Source organism: Camellia sinensis, chromosome 1 (genome assembly GCF_055761805.1).
Source record: "Camellia sinensis isolate YWXY chromosome 1, ASM5576180v1, whole genome shotgun sequence".
Classification (NCBI taxonomy): domain Eukaryota; kingdom Viridiplantae; phylum Streptophyta; class Magnoliopsida; order Ericales; family Theaceae; genus Camellia; species Camellia sinensis.
In genome coordinates, this window is record NC_138961.1 from 187,553,488 (window position 1) to 187,563,246 (window position 9,759).

Here is a 9,759-nt window from a genome sequence, read left to right on the forward strand (position 1 = left end):
TTTTAATATTTTATATATCTTATCAAATCAGTAGTGTTAAAAAAAATTCAACCTAACCAATAGGGAATCTAACCACTCTAGCAAATTCAACTCATATCGAATCTTGATAATATCCATTAAACTCATGAAATCAATTTATAAATATTTCTTAGGTCTAAACAAATAGATTATTGAGAAAGTTCAACTCACATCGAACCTTGATAATATCTATTAAAATTACGAAACTAATTTATGAATTTTTTTTAGGTCTAAACAACTAGATTATTGAGAAAATTTTATCTCCAACTTGGAGTAACACCAAAGTTGTGGATATTAAAGAACATTCATATAGCATTTTTTTTGTGTGTGTGTGTGTTGGATTTGAGTTGTATTAATGAAGAGGGACAAATGGTAAAAGAAATAAACAATGTCAACATCAATAAACAAAGAAGTTGTAGCAATAAAATGAAATAAATAAATAAATAAAAAATTTACCAATAAAATGACGTAGAAAACGAATGAGAATACTGCAATGAAGACATATGCAGAACCCTTGATCTAGTCCTCTTTAAGCTCGAATCTGAGTTCACGAATATCCGAATAGGAGGATGAAGATACATCAATAGTAGGGCCATTATAAAATATTATAATTATGGTGCCCCTGCCATGATTATTGTACCTAACAATTTTGCCTGGCTTCACCTTTGATTAAATGTGACTATCTCTAAGCTAAATCTTAATTCCCAATAAAAAATTATAAAAAAAAAAAAAACACATCTACAAGAGGAAGAAAAAAATGGTAAGAAAGTTGTTCGTTTGCATTATTTTGGCAGACAAAACTAAACATAATATGTGAATTTAGAATTAATATTTGCAAATTTTAATAAAGTTACAAAAAAATCCAAAAATCTAAGCAGCAATGAAGGTCAATACGGGACGGACACAAAAGTTGTTTAAAACATAAGTGTGTTGTTCATCCAAATAGTCTATGTTGAGAATAAAATAATCACCAAAAGCGCTTTTGGTGATTATTGTATTTCCAATATTGACTATCTGGATGAACAACACACTAATCCATGGCGGTGCCTTAAACAACTTTTGTGTCCGTCCCACATTGACGTTCATTGTTGCTTGGATTTTTGGGTATGTTTTGTAACTTTAATAAAATTTGCACATATCAATTTCAAATTCACATATATTATGTTTAGTTTTGTTTGTCAAAATAATGCAAACAAACAACTTTCTTATGTTTTGTTCTCTTCTGGTTGTGTTTTCTTTTTTGTTGGGAATTAAGATTGAGCTTAGAGGCAGTCACACTTAATTAGAGGCCAAGCTAGATAAAATTGTTAGGTACAATAATTATGGTAGGGCACCATAATTGTAATACTTTCTAGTGACCTTACTATTGCTGTTTCTTTATCCTTCCATTCGAATAGCCGTGAACTTGGATCCAAGCTTAAAGAGGACTGGATTGAGGGTTCTGCATATGTCTTTATTGTAGCGTTCTCATTCGGGTTCTACATCAGTTTATTGGTAAAATTTTCATTTATTTATTTATTTTATTTTATTGCAACAACTCCTTTGTTTATTGATGTTGACATTGTTTGTTACTTTTACCATTTGTTACTATTCATAAATACAACTCAAACCAAACAAAAAGAAAATTGCTATATGAATTACTTTAATATCCACAACTTCCAAGTTGGAAATAAATTTTTTTCGATAATCTAGTTGTTTAGACCTAATAAATATTCATAAATTAGTTTAATGAGTTTTAATAGATATTATCAAGATTCGATGTGAGTTGAACTTTCTCAATAATCTACTTGCTTGGACCTACGAAATATTCATAAATTAATTTCGTGAGTTTAGTGGATATTATCAAGATTCGATGTGAGTTGAATTTGCTAGAGTGGTCAGATTCCCTATTGGTTAGATTGAATTCTTTTTAAGACTACTGATTTGATAAGATATATAAAATATTAATAACATACCTAAATAGATCTAATTGTTGGTTTAGGAGCAAAATTTATTAGTTAATATATTTTCTATGGAACAAATTAATATCTTCATGTCTATTGACTTATAAATGTTAGTGTGTTTTATTTTTTAATTTTAGGGTAAAGTTGTCCTAAAGTACCCTACGGCTCTTGCCCTTACGACATGACCTTTGTTTGCATGACGAAAGCCATTATTGACATTGGGGTCGCACCGACTTTAGAAGCAAGACGTAAAGTTTCATATAGAGTATTTTGTGGGACATAGAATTACTTTGTTACTTCAATGTTGGTAGTAGTACTACTAGTAATTTTTTTGTTTAGTACGTTATGAGTCCATATTTTTTATTTGTTACAAACTAATTTTTCTGGTGACATTATTTATTGATAATTGCAGGGCTTTGTTGTATTTGCTTTGTTTACATATGTTTAGAATATGTTGATGAAGGGCAAGGGCCCTGTATTTGTCACTGCTTTCAGCCCATTGTCAATGGTTCTGGGATATTAGTTGGATTAATAATAGTAGGAGAAAGCGTGCATTTAGGAAGGTATTTACTAAAAATTTCTATACATATAAAATATTTATCTACTAAGTATACATGTGTGTTTTTAACATTGCTATTAACTTCAATGTGACAGGGGCAATTTTGGTCATAGGTGGATTGTGCGCTTCAAGGATGGATCTAGAGGGGTTGATCGTCTGCTCTACGATTTCAAAAACATCCTTTATTATAGTTGTATTAGTTACAAATATCTACATATTATAGAAACTTGTCCCCTCTAAGGTAGCGTTTGATAGAGTTTTCTAAATATGATTTGAGAATAAGAGTTGTGTTTTGAGTTTGTGAGTTTTGAAATTATGATTTGAGTGTGAAAAATTTGTTTGGTTATCAATTTTGAAAACAATTTTGGAAAGAGTTTTGAATTGAGTTTGAAATGAATGATGTGACATATGATATTTAATTCAAAAACTTACAATTCATAACCAATTACACAACCCAAAATCCTATTCAAAGCTCATAAAAAATTTTAAAAAAATTTTGGAAATATTTTTTATTTAAAATATAAAAATAAAATGTGCAAAAAAAAAAAAAGAAAAAAAAAGTACACTGTTCCGGTCAACCGACTAGACGTCCTGGGGGACGACTGGGTTAACCAAATTTTCCGCTTGGAAAGGAGTTTTCAAAAGTGGGTGTGGAATTAATTTTTGAAAACTACAACCAAACACCACGTGTAAACCAAGAGGTGGAATTATAATTCCAAAGCTCTTCCAAACAGAGCCTAAGTTTTTCTTCTTTTAGAAATTTTAAGTGGATGTCACTCTATATCTATGAAACATAAGATCAAAATAGTGTTTTAAAAGGTGCGATTAGGCGCAATGTGGCGTAGCCCTGTGCTTCGAACAAGTCGAGGCGAGACGCAAGGCGCAATTTAGGCGCTGAGGCGAGGGCTTTTTTTCAAGGTGCGAGGGCTTCATTGGCTTTACCTATTTTCCTACTCTAACTGTTGATTAAGTGTTTTTTTTTTTGTGGGCATACCTATAGGGATTCAAAACTCTTCAATATAAAACGACCAAACGTCGTCAAAAGAGAACAGAAAGTGATAAAAGATTGAATCTCATGCTTTATATCTTTTGTTGGATATTATATTTCTAGTTTTTAGAAGATTGAATGTTATGTTTAAAGATTATCGGAAATAGTTATGATTTTTGAAATTCTATATATATTTGTTATGTTGAAAAGTTTGCCAATTTTATAATTTTACTTTTCTTTTACTACTTACACCTCGCTTAGGCTATAGGAGACCTTGTCGTCTTAGTGCGCCTAGAGCCTTTTAAAACATTAGATCAAAATATGACGTAAAAATTAAAAAAAAAAAAAATTAATTTCTTATGACTAGTGCTAATTAGAAGTCTAATTTTCTAAAGAATAGAATAAGGTATTAGCTAATTACTTACGTTCATCAAGAAAGACATTGTGCAAGATTTTAATATCAATTCTATCATAAACATTTTTAATGACATGAAATAGTGTCAAATCACAATAACTCAAGATGCCTCACTTTAATATATAGATTGTTTTATATTTGCTATTTTTTGTAACTGAATGTAGATACAAAAAACATGCTATTTATATATTTTTTTCATCTTATTTTCACTTTTTATACTGGTAAAAATTGATATTATAATTCATACTTTCTTTTTAAAAATTTGTTGGTATATACATGTTCGCCCCTTATATGAAAATCTTGGATTGGTCTCTGTTTATTATGGGGCAAAAGCTTAAGAGAAGAAGTGTAGGTTTCTTAACTTGTTCGGAAACGTGCATCATCATCTTTCGCAATTCTATTACGGATATGCCAATTTTGTTGATAATGGCTTTAGCCAAGTTGCATGTACCCTTTTAAACACTGTATTATAGAATAGGCCATGTCATAATATTTCTAATCTTTATATCGCCATTGACAATGTATAATTGATGAGAAAGCCTATGGTGTGCACCCCTTTAAAGGTACATATCGTATGCATCCTATCACAAATTGGCGTAATTTTATCATAAAATTTCGTAATATCAATCACAAAATGTGTAACCTTGCCACAAATTAGTATAACAAAATGTCTAAAATTTTCTGGTTGATGTTGCAAAAGTTGTGGCTTGGTTACGACATTTTTTATTACGCCAATTTGTAATGAAATTACGCATTTTGTGATTGACGTTAAGAAATTTTATGATAAAATTATGCTAATTTGTGGTAGGATGTATATGGTATGTACCCTAAGGGGGTCCACACCATAGATTTTCCCATAATTTAATGAAAACTCAAATATATCCTACCTAATTCCTTGCCTTGATGAGGCCTCTCAAACATTTGTCCTTGCATGCTGTGGCTAACATTTTATGGACACTACTTGAAATTTTAATTTTTGCTATGAAGAAAAATTGCAATAAAAAAAATTAAAAATTTTGTTCAAATATAATTTTTGTCACTAAAATTAGTCATGAAAACAGCTACTTAATTTTTTTCTGCAACAAAAATCTCTATTTGTCGCCTATAGTAAGTAATTTGCAACAAAATATAAAAGGGATTAGTAGTTTTTTTTTTTTTTTAGATAGCATAAAAGGGATTAGTTGAAATTGAAATCTTTAGCAACCAAAAATTTCATCATATCTAATTAATGGTTTATGTCACAAAAAATAAATAAATAATGCTCATAAATATGCTTCATTGCAAATTGCTTGTGCACAAGGAGAGATTTGGAAAGGGAAAGGGAAAAAATGTGTGAAACTAGGTAAAATATAAGCATGTTTTATTCACATTGCATATACCTTTTCCCTTTCCCTCTTCAAATCATTGGTTGTGTTTGGTTCATGGATTTGGGGAGGGATTTGAAAAGAAAAGGAAAAAGGTATGTAAAACTAGGTTCATATTTCACCATCCTATTCTCTTTCTCTTTCCAAATCCCTCCCTAAATCCTTCAACCAAACGCAGCCTAAACCAAACATATTTGTGAAGAAACCCAAGGTCTCTGATGTTGACAAAGCAATTCTCTCATTCAAGACCCAGGGGCATAAGCTTGCTGATTACCAGCGAAAGGTACAATATTTTGAAATTTGTTGAAGTTTTATTTTTGGGTTTAATGTTGATTGAAGATCTCAACTTGTTATGAGGTTAAAATTTGTCCGGAATGAGGTAATTGTGTTGATTTCCATGGTGTTAGGATAGGAATTAATTGACAGTTGCACTGGTGAGGGATAATTTTGATCATTGTTGGGGAATTAGGTACTTGGGCTACAACCAATTCTGTAGGTGGTTGATGTTGGTTAAAGAGGAAATGCATAAAAATAAAAATAAAATATGGGTTTTGTTCCAAAGTGCGATAATTAGAATATTGGTGGAGGGGAGAATCTGCTGGATTCAAGATATTTTGGTTGGTTTTAGTCATTTATAAACTATTTAGAGGCATTCCCAAGATTTGATATTTTTGGCAATTACGTTTGGAGCGTTAGTTGAATGAACTATGTATTCCTTGCAATTTGAATTAGAGGAATTACTTAATGAGAACGTGAACTTTGTTTTGTTTTCTTTAAATTGGTGTATACAATGCTGATAAATATGTGGTTACCCTAGGTTAAGCAAGGCATGTATGTTTGGGATTTTAAAATGTAGAAGAAAGGGAGTATATATGTTAACCCTAGGATATTCTAAAGAAATGGATTCTCTGATACCTTTTTCAAGATAACTACTTCGTATAATGATCTATGAATTTCCCTTTCTTTGAGGGTTTATTATATAGTGTAACACACTAGCATCCTCTGATGTTATTTGATGAATATGTATGTATATATGTATATTGATAAGTTAATATTGTATTAGAAAAAGAGTGCCAGAAGGGACACAACCTTTGTACAAAAACTAAGAAGTCAGGCTCAACATTAAATTTGAAGCCACCTAAAAAATCTACAAGAACAAATCTGGATTCACAAAAAAAAAAAAAAAAATGCCTTTAAGCAAAAAAGTAAAATAAAACAATGCAAAAAAACTCGTCTTTTGTTTTTGAATTGTTAACTCTGTCTCTTTTGAACTGTGCATATTTTTTTCTCTCCACAAGCACCATATAATGCTCCAATTCCTCTCATCTTCTTCTTTCAGCTGGATGCTGTAATTGAAGCTGAAAAGCAAGCTGCAAGGGACTTGCTCCATGAAAAGAAGAAAGACAGAGCCTTCTAGATGAAACAAGTCAATGCCTACCTCATTAATATTGAGCAGCAAGTAATTTATTTTCTAATAAAATCAAGCCATTCCTTTTGTTCAGTTATTTCTTTTGTATTTATATTTGTATTTAATGTTTGATGCTCTGTTTACACCCTTTGCACGATTTACGTATTGATGTAGTACACAATAGAGAAGGAGAATATGGATGATACTGCTGAAGCTAAGCTTTATCAAGATGTGAGTGTGTCTCTCCCTCATCTTTCACTTTATAGATTTTGTTATCTTGCTCAATTCATGTTGCTGTTAAACACTTGTAATGTTTTTGATCTACTAAAAGGTGAAATAAGTTTTTGGTAAGTTTGTTTTTGTCCACTACCGGTGAGTGACCAAAGTTTGTTTATGCGAGGAGTATACAGTATACACTGCTGTTTTTGGTGTTTAATTCTTTTGGAGACCCTTTTTTTCATTCTTTTACGGTGAATTTTTTTCCAAGATGAACTCTTGTTAGTATGTTGAAGAATGACGTATGTGTGCTTTCTGTTTAAGGAGTTTCTCATTATTAGAAAACCACATATAGGTTGAACTAATTTCATAAGCTTGAACAATGAAAAGACCTTTATGTTTGGTGAACCACTGCTCTTCTGCTATTAATTTGCTCTTATAATTTGGGGCAGAAAGTACTGAACTAAAGGGTGTTCGCTTCACCTGCACCAACTCCTACAGGCATGGTGCATGGAGCGGTCCTATGTTGGTTAGTGAAATGGATAGAGCTCAGATGACTTCTATTGTGACCCTTCCAGTGAATGTTTTGTGACAGTCTTGCATCTATGGAAAGAGTTGACTAGCACCTGACTTAACAAAGAAAAAAGATAGAGAAAGAGAGAGAAGGAAATATAAGTTGCCTAAGACTTCAGTTTTAGATTGATAGTGTATTTGCATGTCAAAACGCTTAGATAAGTTGCTTAATCCAGGGTTTATCATGGATTAATCTGGAGCAATTTGGTGATTATGCAAATCTTGTCAGATTCTGTCAGATTTTTATTGTAGGAATAACAAATGATGATTTTACTTATCTTTTTTTTTTTTTTTGAGAACTAACAAATGATGCTTCTAGATAAGGTTATTTAACATATCACTACTCTCTCTTTTTTTCCTCCCTTCTCTCTATTTGTACCTTGTTCTTGTTTCTGGCATGTTTTCATCTGTTAATAATTGTCAACATGTTTATTCTTATTTGCTCTCTATTCTTAGGATAAAATTAAGATTTTTAATCCTTTACGTCCTCTTTTATGCATCTTGAAGGAAATTAATGCAATTTTGGGTGAGAAACTTTCTGCGGAAGATGAAGAGGAAGTTTTAGCAGAGTTTAAGACCTGGAAACTCAGGTATGTGTATTTGGTGCTCAAATAATTTGTTCCAATCTTCAGCCTTTTTGTTGACAAATATTCTGCTTGACTCATTTTCACTTGTCACCGATAACGTCATTGCTCTTGTTATATTTGTTCCCAATACAAACTGCCTATTAGAGTTGTGGGATTTATGGTTTTGTTCAGTTGTGGGATTTAATGTTCTCATTGTCAATGTGAACATTCATACTGTAAAATATGAATGTTCTCATCACCAAATTGGTAAGCGTTCAAAAAATATTTGTAAGGATAAAATTATCCATAAGATACCTGAAGTATGAGAATTAAAATTTGGTAGATCAAATGTCCAAATAATAGGACTTATTGGAATACAAAAATATGTTATGGACTAATTGAGATACAGGTACTTGAAAAAGGATTTCCTAATAAATCTCCCAACAAAAAAATAACTAAAGACAAGGAAAAAAAAAACTTAGACTAAATAATTCACTTCTCAACAATTATTTCATCATTTTTTTTTTTATTTATTTTTTGGAAAATTGTGTCTGCTATAATAATTAAAGAATAAAGAAGATTTATGAGATTTTTTGGCTTAGAAAAATGAAAGTTCTTAGAGAATAATAAGAGAAAATAAAATGACACAAATTTAATGAGTTGGACATATATTTATAAGAGACAATAAATAAGAAAATAAAATAATTAAAGATAGTGTATGAGCGTATGTACTTTATAAAAGGACATATGGGAAAGAATTACATGGACACATGACACTTTTTGAAACCTTGTAATATAAGTTTCTACTTTGCATATATATATATATATATATGACATGATTAGCTGAAAATAGGTTTATCATGAACCCGTTGGAGTATTTATTTGCTCCTTTATTTTTTGTTTAGTTTGGTTTCGCTCACTGTTGTGTCTCTTGTGTTTTTGAAGGTTGTATCTTTACTGTTACTTTATTTAAATAATATTGCTGAAAATAAAAGTAAAATTATTCAAGAAATTTTTTTTTTGTTGGCGACCGGGCGTCCGGGCCAGCTTACGCGTATCTCAACTAATTTCGGGATTCACGCAAAGTGCCCCCTCCATGTGGATCGGGCAAATCTCAGGTAGAGCCCGTGTGTGTGGCCCCAACGAGCAGATTGCTCCTAATGGGAGTTGGGGATTCACGCAAAGTGCCCTCTCTATGTGGTTCGGGCAAATCTCAAGTAGAGCCCGCAGGTGTGGCCTTAAGAAGTGGATTGCTCCTAATGGGAGTATACCTGAGACCTAGAGGGAGCACACTCCTAAGTCCCAAGTTGCACCCACTAGGCCAATCCCTTGGGGTTAAATTATTCTAGAATTAATGGAGACAGATAGAACTATATACCTATGTATTAAGACAGTTGGTAACAAGGCAATGGATGCTATTATGCTTCTAAACATGATAGTACAGAGAAACGCATGCCATGTGATAAATTGGCTTTGGTGATGATCGTATTCCCCACATTGACTATCTGGAGGAATAAAACACCAATCCATGGCAGTGTCTTCAATAGCCTTTCTATCCATGTTGTTACCATTTTGCACTCAACTCTAAAATGCAAATGACAATGAGAGAATCAACAAAAAGCTATATGAACTAGTTGTGTTAGCAAATAATGAAATTAAATGCTTCAGTAACACAAATTATCAATGTTAAGCATTATCATTACACTTGA

General features: G+C 31.6%; 1 pseudogene across 1 annotated transcript in view; it reads left to right on the top strand.

The window, feature by feature from the left end:
* The window catches only part of LOC114256755 (uncharacterized), a 30,535-nt pseudogene extending 21,721 nt beyond the window's left edge, over positions 1–8,814 (top strand). Inside the window, exons 5-9 of the transcript XR_014363352.1 lie at positions 1,416–1,512; positions 5,397–5,570; positions 6,627–6,812; positions 6,870–6,926; positions 7,992–8,814. The product of XR_014363352.1 is annotated as an uncharacterized LOC114256755 (transcript). The remainder of the gene's footprint in view (positions 1–1,415; positions 1,513–5,396; positions 5,571–6,626; positions 6,813–6,869; positions 6,927–7,991) is intronic.
* The last annotated feature ends 945 nt before the right edge of the window (positions 8,815–9,759 follow it).